Genomic DNA, 14,142 nt, shown 5'->3' with positions numbered 1-14,142 from the left:
TTGATCAAAATAACTAAATTAAAGAAACAAAATACTTTTTAGATCGATGTCTGCAGTTCATGAACCAATCTACATTGTCTTCTGAGCTAAACTGCATATATTTGTATATATATAACATTATTATGTCATCAGGGGTGGCCACAGAATAGCCAACGACAATAGGAGCTCTATGCCAACCATGCAATTGGCGCACACCGCATCCTTTTCCCCGATTAATTTTTCCTCAAATTCAGCACCTTATTTAACTTGGCACCCGAGGCAACAGCCTAGTATGTCTATAAGCACATGCTTTCCCTATCTTTGAGAAATCCATTTATATCACAATTTAGTATTATCTTCCTAAAAAGACTATCCTGCAAATAATAAATATTCAGCTTTAATCTTTTCTACATTTCTATGTTGTCAATTTCAATTCGTTTTTGAGTATTACATTTCTTTATGGATACATATGGCACAGTCCGCTCTATGTCTGTGATAATCCAATACAGTTTACATTCATTTAATTTCGTTTGTTTATATTGTATCCAATGCAAAGAGTATGTGGTTGAATTTAATTGCATTTATTGTTTATAACTCTCAGTTTCTTCGTTTGTTGTAGTTGGTTATTTCTCCTACCTCACCTGACAGTAGACGAAGGAAAACCTACGGTATGGCCTTGCGTCCATCATGCGTTAAACACTGCTGGACCAATTCAAAATGATCACGGAAAATAGCATCATGGCGTCAAGAACTTTGAATTGTGTGCCAATAACGATGGGCTATTAAAATCTGGTCTCCGTCGAAAAAAAAATAGAAACATGTTTTAAAGATTTCGTCTCAAACGCCGCTCAGCAGAGTTTGAACATATATTAAAGCTTTTCAAGCCTCAACAAAAGAGGACGATAAGTTTTCATATATTGTCGAATTAATAAAAACAGAAAATCCTTTAAAACGATTTGTTAGTACCACTCAATAGAAATTTACCGAACGGAAAATTACCAAACTTTCGAGAGAAAACATGATGCGGTAAAGGACATTCAATCAGATCTAAAAGATGCTGATTCGCCATCAAATAAGGCGTTGTTACACAACAAATAGGTTTAGACATTGCCAACATGAAATCGTCTTCTTCTTACAAACCACGTAGCAGATTTAAACCATCTTTGACATAAAGCATTATATTCGGAAGTACTTTAAATTTTGTGTTTAAAAATTATGTGGATTCATCTTCAAATATGGCCAACGTTACCAAACGTATTAAAATAACTAAAAGACTTCAGTAGTGGCAATGGTGAGTTTTTGCCTTTTTGGTGCATTTAGGTCCTTAATACACTTTACAGCCTCTACCACCATATCCTTTTTGTCGATCAATATGCCATGCGCAACCCATGGATGATTAGCCTTAATAATGTAAGAAAGCTACCTGTCATGGGGTGGGTGGGTGTAGAGTCTATGATATATATCCGTGCATAAAGAGCCCCCAGAAAGACAACACCAGCAATTTACCACTACTGTCATTGTTATGGATGTGGATGCATGAGCTACCAATCGATACTGCAGACCCAAAATTAATTACTACGGCAGCAGCTATTTCAATTGATAATCAACTCATGGCGTACCAAGCATCAAAAGATACCCGTGCACGTCAACGTACTGATGTTGATTCTATGCATTTCGTGAATGTGATTAATCCAACACTCAGAGAAGGAATCATAACTAGGTAAATAAGCCAAGATTACACTCAAAGTCTCTCACTAAAAGTAAATTAATACAAAAATAATTGACATATAAACCGGACATTGTCAAAAATATACTACAGTCCTGGTGGGTATTGGAGAGGTGACGAAGCCGTGAGAAAGTTAGTAAGTGCGGCAAAGGCCATTCAAGGGATTGCTCGAACATAGTTGATTAAACAAGCTTTAGGGCTAATTTATCTTCCAGTGTCAAGGAAAAAGTTCGAGTGGTTGGTATGACATCCAAAAGGCAGATTCGCTGTTTCTTACATCATTACGTCGGTGATAGACTGGGTTGATTGCGCGCATACAAGTAAACCATTGTCGGTTTCGCCAGCACATATAAAGAAGCTGAGCCTCTGACTTCAAAAGATTATTCAAATTTCGCAGAAGCACTCGAACGTATTTATACGCGCGGACTGCTCACATGGCCACGATTGTTACAAGTAGATCCTGGTAAAGAATGTATTGTAACCGTTGCTGAGATGTTGTCCAAACACCGTGTGCGAGTCTGTGTTTTACAAGTCAATGTACATCGTTACCAGCCTATTAAGGAACGATTTAATCGTCCTCTTGCGGAAAGTACTGATAAGGCCAGAGCGGTCTCAAGGATTGGCAATATGTCTTCCATTTGTTGTAGCAGCATGTAACAATGAAGTCACACACGACTGGATTGAAACCAGCCAATGCGATTAGACAAAAGACTTTCACTATTACTCAGAAAAAAAATATGATTTCACAGACAGTACCTTTACAACCACTAGGAGGCACGCTTGATTGGTATATCTATACACCTAGAGGGTTATAGGGTGGACAACGTCGCGATGCTGACCCAGTATGGTACGTTGATTTTTTTAGCATTTCGGAATGGATGGATACTCAAAGACAACCAACAAGTTACAGATTTGAACCGTCACTGGGTGTACAAAAGCCTCACAGCCCAGCATTAGTGCAAGCGAAATTACAAGTTGCTCTAGCGAATACGGAACAGCCACCAGGATGTGTTGATGCACTAACCATTATCAATTGTAAGATGGTTTACAACAGCACGAAAACCAAACGTGGAGACAAACTCACCTGGTACATCGGTAAATACGCATGCGATATTTCTGGTACCGTATCAGATTTCACGTGTACGCCAATTCACGTAGGTCTCGAAGACAGTCCACGTAAAGTTTGTTTGAGATCCTTCTGCACAATCACCCGTAGAACACCTTTTGTCTTTTGAGTGTTTTTGGAGCTTCTAGCTCCAACGGTGAGACCACTCTGCAGTCGGACCACGATCGAGTGAGTTTTTGGTCGCAGTTCCACATACTCTTCGATTGGTTTACCCAAGCATTCGTCTTTGAACTTGCCAACAACCCTTCTGTTATCTTTGCTAAACAACGGATGTTCTTTCGCCTACCCGCTTGTGTGAAATTCGTTTAAGAAATTTAGTTGAACCATGTCCGTTTACACATCATCGGTAGTGATAGTTATCAGCAGCGAGTCGGTGACTTTGAACAGCATCTTGACCCGATGCACATAAAACGGCTTGATCATGTCCAGGTAAAAGTCGTACATGAGCAAGTTCGAAACGTACAACACGGACGATCAAATATAGATTGGTTTTATCAATGTTATTTTTTATTTTCTTTACTGTGAACGTTAACAAGTCCACCATCAAAGATCTTTCTGGATTCAAAAGCCAGATCAGCGATTAGATTCCGAAGTATGTCTTGCTCACTATCACGGACAAGTTATTTTTTTCTTCCGAACGAGGCATTGTTCATGAACTAGAGAAAATCCTTCTCAAAGTCGTTGGTGGCCTTTGTTCTCAGATCCGTATTCATCTGGATATACGGAGCCATCCAAGCTTGCTGGTTTAATTGAAAAATACGATCGATCATGGTTACACTCATACAGAAACGCAGATACAGCTAGAGGTTTCGCACGTGCAGTATACACTTGTGTTACGTCCTAAGACTTGGTACTAGTTTGATGACTTCAGTGTATTTGCTTCCAGATTCATCAACGAACGTGCACTGATACATAGACAACCACGTACCGAGCACCGTTATAATTATGTTTGCTGGTGAATACGACTGTTATCGAATCGGTTTGCCGTAACGACTGTCGACTTAAGAAACACCAAAACTGTGTTTAGAGTGCTAGCGCGCTGGGCACGATAAAGGACTGGTTCCTCTTTTTGTCCACGTAACTACATCATAATAGAACCCATATGGGATTTGTTCAGTGGATTCAAATGCCATATCAGCATTAGCCTTCGAAGTATGTCTTGCTCACTATCACGGACAAGTTTTTTTTTCTTCTCCGAACGCGGCATTGTAGAGCTCGATCGATATAGGAAGCAGTTGTGTTCTTGAAAGTAGAGGTGGACGTATTCGTGCCTGGTAGTGAAACGTTCAAACATTCAAAATTCGCGTTGAAGATATAAGGAACTTTCATCTTTCTTTGTACTTCAGTATATTTGACATTGCTTTGCCTGGTTCCGGCATTACCTTTCGCCATGGTTTTTCATTGATAACACCACGGTAAAGGTCATGGCTGGTGAGCAGTTGTTGGGTCTTAAATACATGTATGCAATGTCTGAGTAGAAACTTTTTACCCTTACATTTACTGTGTTGGTTAAAAACAGAGCAGGATTCTTTATCCCTATGTAATGCGACACGGATTCCGATTCCTTTATCTCAACATTAAGAGCGATACCTGGATTAAGTGTTTCATATTTGTTCAGTGTGCCTTTGGTACCCTGTACGGGAAATTCGATATCACCAAAGTTGAGTTTACCCAGGGGATGTTAGTGTTTTCGAGGCAGGTCTTGATTATCACCTGCCGGATATAACTCCGATCAAGTTACCCATTCAAAACAACGATTGCTCGAACTCTTTACGTTTATCAATGACCTTGGCAGAACCAACTTTGGTGCTCTTATGTAAATGAATCCACGAAACGGTTGATACAGTGAGAGATGTACCTCGATATAGGTACATTTTTTTCCAGACTATATCCGGATCCTGCATTAGTGCATTTTTCTAATTTTACGAGAATTTTTACAATTCCTTTGTCAACTTCTAAATTGATTGATGTTGTCTTTGTGGTTCAGGATAAGGCTGGCACCACCGTGAATCCTAGGGATAGTAGTTCTAAATCCATCCTTGTCAAGTGGCATAACCACATTACGCTAAAGATAATATCTACGTTAACTCCAGACGTTCTGTAACACAGCTACGATTCCATGAATCCTACTTGTTAACAGTTGAGCGTCTTTACTTGGTTTGCATTTAGTGGGATAAATGGCACGTGATTTTCTAATTTGCCATAACGCGTTTGAAATTGAATTTGGGCATTTGTGGTTGCTATGCTTTGCACGAACATAGCCATCCGTTTCAGTAGTAATAGTAGATATAAAATGCTTTTTTTTATCCTCAATATAACGACGGATTTGTTCATCTTCCACACGACGATGGTTTTGTTCATACTCACCAAATGTCAAAACGATGTCGGCTTTTCTTGCACCTCTAGGTATTCGATTATTACGCTAACGTGCGAACTGAAATAGCTGTTGTACCGTTGTACGTTTTGTTACTAATCATTCCAGTTGTTGTTGCAGTAGTAACAGGTGCTGGTGGTTTCAGTGAAATTATAGGTCTCAACAATTCTGATACGTCAGTCTTTCTCATGCAACTTTGTATGTATATTCCATGCTGCGATGCAATCTGTTTTAGCTGAGGCACGGTAGGCATGCTTATATAATGGGGGACAAAACAATACAGGACGAAGACAGGATAAAAATCTAATGCAGCGCCCACAAAATATAATGAGATACAGAGTCCTTGAATTGGCTAATATAGTATTTCGTATCCCTGAGCAACAAAACTAGAACATAGGCTGGTACCTAAAGAGTTCTCTGCTCTAAACGTATAGCTAAAATTTCTTGTTCGCCAGATTCGACAGACGTTGTGCGCACATGACGAGCTGTATGTTTGTGTTCCCAAATTTACCAGGCAAATTATTCGTCTTCCGCAACATAGCATCTCAGTTCTCAGTTCCTGATGCGATTATTCGAAGTGCTGTCATTCATGTGACCGATAATAATGTCTCTTAATATGACGAAACGGCAAAACTCGTTTAGGAAATGATTCGCACTAAATATTCTCTGGCATCTTCCTATACTGGAGACTGCATGAGAATGTCTTCTTGGTAGTCACTCGGGCCGAGAAAGACAAGCTGTGCGATCTCATCGAAAGTGGACGCGTATGAGGCTCCGGGGTCCCAATTTCGATACACACAGGCAGTTGCAGGTGGGACATGGGACACCGGTGGTTGGGGGTGGCTTGGACATAGCTCTGTGACGTCCCACAAGCTGCAGCAAGACGCTGGCGGCGGTCAGCCTCAAAGCTGGAACTGGCCTTTCTGGTCAGGGCTCGCCAGTGACTTCTGTCTGAGGCAGCGAGCTGTAGCTGGTGGGGCTGAAGGTCTGCCCATTTGATGTGTGTTTTGAGATTGTCTTTCGACCTCTTGTGAGGGCGGCCTTGGTTTCGGTTGCCCTGGGCTAGCTCGCCAAAGAACAGCTGCTTTGGGATTCTGTTTTGATCCATGACGATCGCATGGCCAGTCCAACGAAGCTTGGTCTGGATTAGTTTGGCTTCGATAGTTGTTGTGTTGGACTTCCTGGTTGGGGATTCGGTCCTACCACTTGATCCGTATGGTGGATCTCAGGGAGTGCTGATGGAATTGTTCCTACTGACTGATATGCCTTCGGAAGACAGACCACGTTTCACAGTCATATAAGAAAGACGTGAGGACAGCTGTATTGTACACCTTCGTCTTTGTTGACAGGCGTATGTCCATGTGCTGCAAGACCTTGGTTCGGAGTCGTCCGAGTGCTTGACTGGCTTTTTGGATCCTCGCAGTGATCTCTTTGTTCAGGTAGCTATCACAGAATAGTGTGCTTCCTAGTTATTTGAAATTGTCCACATTCTTCAGGTTCGTGTCGCCAATGGTGCTGCAGGGTTATGAAGGGACAGTGTTTGGGGCGGGCTGGAAGAGGACTTCTGTCTTCCTTAGGATTGTTGTGCGTCCCAAATATATTGAAGGCTTTAGAGAACCTGTCCACAATTGTCTGTAAGTGAGTCTCTTCATAGGCCGTAAGGGTACGGTCATCTGCAAAGAGTGCTCCAGTGATGAGTCTTTCTAGCGTCTTGGTTTTTGCAGCTAGGCGAAGAAGACCAAACACTGATCCATTCAAGTGATATATAATGTTGATACCAAGGTCAATGTCATGGGTGGCATGGATCAGTAACTGTGTGAAGAAGAGGTTGAAGAGTACAAGCGCGAGTAAACAGCCCTGTTGGACACCTTTATAAAGGGGGAATTTATCAGAGGGTTCACCATCTGAGACAATCTCTCCGGTCATGTTATCGTGAAAGAGCTGGATGAGGTTGGTACACTTCTGAGGACAAAAATGTTTCTTAAGTACTACCTACAGTGCATGTATGTTGACTGTATCGAACGCCTTTGTCGGTCCACGAAGACGGAATACAGATTCATGTTCTGCTCAAGGTACTTCTCTTGGATTTGTCTAACTGCGAAGATCATGTCAACGGTGCTGCAGTCTAGGCGAAAACCACAGAGACTCGGGGAGGATATCTTCTGACACTGCCGCTATAAACCTATCGAGACTGATGCGTACAAATAGTTTGCCAGCTATGGAGAGCAAGGAGATGCCTCGTTAGTTACTGCATGCTGCACTTGTGCCTTTATTCGCATAGAGGGTCTCAATTAACGCGTCAAGGATGTCGTCTGGCATCTCCTCTTCCATCCAGATGCTGATTAGTACATGGTGGAATGCCTCCAGAATCTGCTCACTGAGAACCCTGTACACCTCTTTTGTGATACCATCCTTTCCAGGTTCCCTGCCACAGATAATGTGTTTAATTGCCGTCCTCAACTCCTCTATCGTTGGCGTAACATCCATTTGGTCGTGCGTTGGCTCTAGGGGTATTTGATCAAGTAGAGATTGGCTGACCGAAAAAGGCAGGTTTTGCAGCTGACTAAAGTGTTCTTTCCATCTGTCCTCAAAGCCAGCGTTGTCCTTTATTAGTTTACTGCCATCTGTAGCAAGCAAGGGGACAAAGCCAGACTTTGAATGGCCGATGACTGACTTGATGACGTTGTAGAACTCTTTGGAATTGTTAGTGTCTGCATAGAGTAGCACTTCATCAGCTTTCCTTTCCCACTACTGGTCATGCATCTTGCGGATTTCTCTCTGAGTCTCAATTTGACAGGATCTGAAGCGGTCATTTTTGGGAATGGAGTTTGGGTCATTCTCCCAGTCCACGAATGCTTTGCTCTTTCTGGGAAGCAGATCTTCAATAGCACCGTTGTTCTCGTCTAACCAGTACTGATGCATTCGCTTCGTTCGAGATGGAGTCGCTTTAGGTGTTTCTCTTATCACATCCCTGAGTTTGTTCCATTTCTCGGAGGCATTTCCATGTATAGGTCCGTTGGTGAACAACATGTCATCTAGGCTCTTCTGGAAATCGAGCTGGATGGAAGGCAGTTTGACAATGTCGAGGGCTATGCGAGCAAGCTTATGACGCCTTGAATGATGTGAGCAATGCACAGCTTTAGTGTAGTTTGGACATGTCTGTGGTCTGTCCAGCATTCCGCTCCTCGCATGGCCTTGGTGATGAGGACATCCTGGACATCGTGCTGGCGGACCATTACATTGTCGATCATGTGCCACTGGCGAGATCTTGGGTGCATCCAGGTGTTCCTGTGTTTGTTCGCCATTATGAACATTGAGTTTGCGATGAGGAGGTCAAATTATGTGCATTTGCTGAGTGGTAGCAGGCCGTTGTTGTTCATCTTGCCGACACCGTGCTTGCAAAGCACACCTTTCCATCGACCATAATCACATTCAACACGTGCGTTGAAGTCCCCCAGTAGTGTGATCTTGTCGTCATCTGGAACTGTTCACAGTACAGAGCTGAGGAACACATAGAACTTCTCGATGGTTTCTGCTTGGTTCGAGAGGGTATGAGTGTATGCGCTGCTGATTGTTGCATGGTGTTTGTAGCTGATAGGTAGTCGCAAGTTCAATAGCCTCTCATTGATACCAACAGGCAGGTCCGGAAGCTGCTTCAGAAGACTTGATTTGATAGCAAGGCCCACGCCGTGGATCCTGTCTTCGTTTTGGGCTTTTTCCTTTCCAAAAAAAAAAATGTGTGTCCGCTTACTAAATAACATCTAAAATGAAACAGCAATGAAAATAAAATAGAAATCTATCGAAGGCGTGAACTGAATCAAGCTGAAGCAAAACATGTGGGCTTGTCAAACAAATTCGTGAACAAAATATCATAATTTATTTCTTGTTTCCAAATGTGCTATAGGACGAAAATACAAAGGAAGTACTGTTATACGTACAAGAATTTAAATCTTTTAAAAACTGCATTAACAATATTATGTTTAAGATTAAATAACGTTGACAAAGGCCACTAGAGTAAATAATACACTTGCCTAAAACGGTATTATTTCTAATACCGGAAGTAGTGAAGGGGGATCTTATAGGGTCTATGGGATTTATCATTAAAAACACCCTTGGGAACATATAGGGTCTATGTAAATTTAACATGGAGAAAAATCGTGGGAACATATAGGGTCTATGGGAATTAACATGGCCAAAAACCCTGGGACAATATAGGGTCTATGGGAATTAACATGGCCAAAAACCTTGGGACAATATAGGGTCTATGTATATTTAACATGGCCAAAAATCGTGGGACTGTATAGGGTCTATGTAAAATTGAAACAGGGAGGGTCTCTATTTTTTTTGTATTTTTTTAAAAAAAATAAAAAGGGGTAGGCAATTCAAAGGCTATCTCTTTTCGAGAAATATGGCTGGCCCTGAAAAGGGTCTTTGGGTTTATGTTAATGTATTCATTAACATAAATGGCACCGCATTGGTCTTCTTCTTGTCCTTAGGCTGCGTCTTACTGTTGGTCCGTACATCAGCACTCTTTTCAGGCATCCTTGTCTTTCGACGTAGATCCTACGTATCCACAGGTTGGTGTTTGTCCTGTGGACAACGGTCCACTTCGATCGGACATACATGAGCAAGTCTGTCCGAAACATCATGGAAGACACAAGGGTGGATGACTCAACTGTAGTCCACATCTTGAAGCGACGAGAACAGGTGAATCAATGCATTGAACGGCGCTTATTTATAGGTACAGGAAGGATTGAAACGGATTGAGTTCATTCACCAATCCGAACACGCGTTACAAAATTCAGTCAGCCCTCATCCAATCCGAAGAGAGCAGTCTGTGACGTCACGTAGTCAATATAGATTCGCTAGCGCTTGTGTGCAGTCAATCTATGCGACAGTGATTCAACATGACGGAAACTCAGAAAACGATCCATTGGGGTGCACCAGCAGGGGAGACTGCCCAAGGGAACCCGGACTTACTTTCAGAAGAGGTGAATTGGGATTTTGTGGATTTTCTCTCCTCGCAAGAATTTGTTCCGGAACCTTCGTTACCTTCTTCATTACCGCAAGTGGAGAATTTTAGACGGAACAGGCTTTTCTCCTACAGCAACAGCAACAAGAAGAAGAGGTAAGAAAAAAACAACAGCAACAACAGCAAGAAGAAGTAGCAGCAAAGAAACAAGAGGGTGAAAATCAAACGGTCACGGTACTGTTGGACATTTTAGCGGAGTTAAGAAGTCTGAAATAAATGTATCAGACTTCTTTATCACGACCGAAGAGAATACGACCTTCCCGAGCCAAACACGTCAACCCTGTGACTAAACCTACCGTACCACCCTTAGTGATTTCAACCCAATCATCATCAACATTACGCAGTCCAGAAGTAGGCCTTGGCCGTGGCAAAGGCATAAGGCAGTTAAAGTTGATTGCTTAAACTCACCCCTACACCATAAAGAAAAAAGGCCCTTTTCAGGGCCACCCACATTTCTCGAAAAGAAATACAATTTCAATTTGCCAATAACTCACCCATTTTACCCTTATAGTACGTGTCTTTGTATGAGTGCGTGAGTGTAGCTTCTTATTTTAAAATCACAACTCAAAGACACTTACCTTATATCATTCATTTATTCTTTTCTCCATTTTTTACAATCCAATTCACAATTCATAACACAACACTTTAATAAAAAGTTCATTGACTTCTTCTTTCTCCTTGTTTAGTCTCTCTATTTTTTAAATTTCTTCACCGTCTTTTCCTCATTTTCTTCCCTTCTTCTTTTCTTCTTCTCCTGTTTCTTTGCCTCTTGTAAATAGAATTGTCTTTTTTCTTCCTCTTCTCCCTCTGAAGAATCCCTCTCTTCTTCCGAAGAATCCCTCTCTTCTTCTGAAGAATCCCTCTTTTCTTCTGACTCCTCTTGTTTCTTTTTTGGACAATCTGGAGACCAATGTCCTTTTTCTTTACAATAATAACAGGTATCTTGACTTTTGTCTTTTTTAGTCCCTGTTTTTGTTCTTTTTTGACGGTCTGGACACTCTGAAGACCAATGCCCTTTCTTCTGACAGATATAGCAAGTATCTTGACTTTTATCTCGAAAGGAAGGAGAGTAGTCCGTAGGCTGGTCTGAAGAGAATTTTCTAATGACCCCTCGCAAAGCTCTGACGAAACGTTCCATCTGGTTAGTCTCTTCCATCGTTGTGCTCGGCTTGAGAGTGAAATGAATAGTGAAAGGACAAGACACACACCCTTTTATATACGCTGGTCTGTTATGACTATAAAGTAGCTCATGGTGTTTGAACTTGAGTCATTTGACTTTTTGTTTTCAAGATGAAACCATCCCATTCATTCGAGAAGAAAGAAGAAGAAAGTAAGAGGCAGAAACGTGATCTATCGCCTCGTACCAGGGCTGAAATCTTGGCACAAATTCATGCCAGTGATTTTGAAGAGGACATGAGTGAACCAGAATTTGAAACCTCTAAACCAAGTTCACCACCCTTAGTCAACCCTGAAAAATACTATTCCATTCGAGAGACGGAAAAGCGCTCCTCTAGAAAATTTAGAACCACGGCTTACAAATACACGGTGAAGTTTAAAGATTTCAAGTCCGAAGTACCGTTAGAGAAAGCAGAAGGGTTCATCACCAGAGTGTGGGATTCTTTGCTCACTGCACTCAAGCGACAATGTCAACCCAAAGAAGACGATCGCTTGAGACTTTCCATACAACACGACGGTTTGAAATCCCCTGTTTGGATCGAGTTTAGCACCCCTGCAGAATTGACCGCTTCCAAAGTCATGGACAAGATTCAACACGTGCAACAATCTAATGACCAGTTTGACATCACCGATGGAAAAGCCACATTGGACATGACCCACGTCTCTCCTCCTCAAGGGACCGGACGCAAAAAGATGTTATTGGTGAACGACCTTCGTAGCATTAAGCGTAGCCTTGTCCAAATTCACAATCCTCATGACCAGATGTGTTTGGCCCGTGCCATCGTGGTGGGACGAACCTATGCCAACAAGAACGACACGGTAGAATGGAAAAGAGACTGGGAGAACATTCGACAATCGGACCGAGCCAAACAACGAAGTGAAGCAGAACTCCTGTTACGACAAGCTGGCATGTCCAAAGACACACCCTGTGGCATTCCTGAGATGCAAAAATTGCAAGATGCCCTAGCTCCACGATACACCTTGAAAGTGTACCCTCAAGAAGTGCGCGGGTCTCTGTTGTTTCGAGGGCAAGATTTTAAGGACGGAAAATACATTCACGTTTATCATCACGATGACCATTTCGATACCATTACCAGTATCACCGGATTCCTGGGATACGGTTATTACTGTGAGAAATGTGACCATGGTTATAATAATCGAGAGCAACACAAGCATTGTGGATCGAAATGCTCAGGATGTTTGGCCTCTTCATCCTGTCTGAGCGAAGAACCAGTGCCTTGTTCCACTTGTCTGCGCACGTTTGTCAGCCCCACCTGTTACCAACAACATCTGAAAACGCAAGGTTCACAGAAGAAATGTGCTTGTTAACTCCTGAGATTGTGCCCTACGTGTGAACAAGTCATACGTACCAATAATACCAAGGCACACATATGTTCAGGAAAGAAAAAATGTCACATTTGTCACCACATCGTGGACTTGGAACACCAATGTTACGTGCAAAAATACCAACCCCCGCCAGAGAATAGGGACGGTCACAAGAAGAAAGGCAATTTCATCTTTTTCGATTTCGAATGCATGCAAGAGACTGGCATTCACATTCCTAATTTCTGTGTGGCTCATCGAGCGTGCGAGAAGTGCATTCAAGAACCTATCTTCAGTCATTGCCCTCACTGCAGCAAGATTCCTGGAGGGCGTGAAAAAATCTTTCGGGGACGGAACACGTTAGCCGATTTTGCCCAATGGGTCTTAGACCCCTTCGACAAGACGTGGAGCCAAGAGGACATCGAACTTTACGGAGATTGTCATCGTCATGCCACGGTGATGGCTCACAATTTCTCCGGATACGATGGACAGTTTCTTTTGAGGTACTATACGGAACAAGGCACCGAACGTCCTAAAGTGACTTTGAACGGAGCCAAAATCATTTTCATGCAAGTGGGACAAGTACAGTTTAAAGATTCGATGAGCTATTTGGCCATGCCTTTGAGTCGAATGCCTAAAACGTTTGGAATGACAGAAATGGCTAAAGGGTACTTTCCACACTTTTTCAATACGGAAGCCAATCAACACGCCGTTCTACCCCATTTGCCCGAGGCTCACTATTACGACCCCGACAACATGCGTACCGAACAACTAGAAGCTTTCTACGCTTGGTACCAGGCTCACGCTTCGGACCCTTTCGACTTTCAGGAAGAAATGTTAAAGTATTGTCGTTCCGACGTGGACATTTTACGGCGTTGCTGTGGAAAATTTCGAGAACTGTTCATGGAACACGGAGGGGTCGATCCTTTGAAAGAAGCTTGCACCATTGCCAAAGCGTGTTCCTTAGTGTATCGACAACGATTCATGCCTCAAAACACCGTGGCTGTCATCAGTCCTCAAACGACCCACTTTGTCAAGCGTCAATACTCGGTCAAAGCCCTACGCTGGTTACATTACTTGTGCGACAAGGAAGACAAGTGGATTCAGCATGCTCGCAACGGAGGGGGTGAAAAGACCATCGGAACGTATTCGGTCGATGGCTGGGACTTAGAAAACCCCAAGATCGTGTACGAGTTTAACGGTTGCTTATTTCACGGATGTCCCGTTTGTTACCCTGACCGTGGCACTAAAAATCAGTTTTTACAACGAACCATGGAAGACTTGTACCAGGACACTTGTCAGCGACGCCTAAAGTTAGAACAGCAAGGATACCAAGTGGTGGAAATGTGGGAACACGAGTACGATCACCGTATGAAAACCGATCCCGAGTTTAAACGCCTCGTGGA

Source organism: Sinohyriopsis cumingii, chromosome 8 (genome assembly GCF_028554795.1).
Source record: "Sinohyriopsis cumingii isolate HCF-2022 chromosome 8, ASM2855479v2, whole genome shotgun sequence".
NCBI classification, from domain to species: domain Eukaryota; kingdom Metazoa; phylum Mollusca; class Bivalvia; order Unionida; family Unionidae; genus Sinohyriopsis; species Sinohyriopsis cumingii.
Note: the sequence above shows the minus strand (reverse complement) of the source record.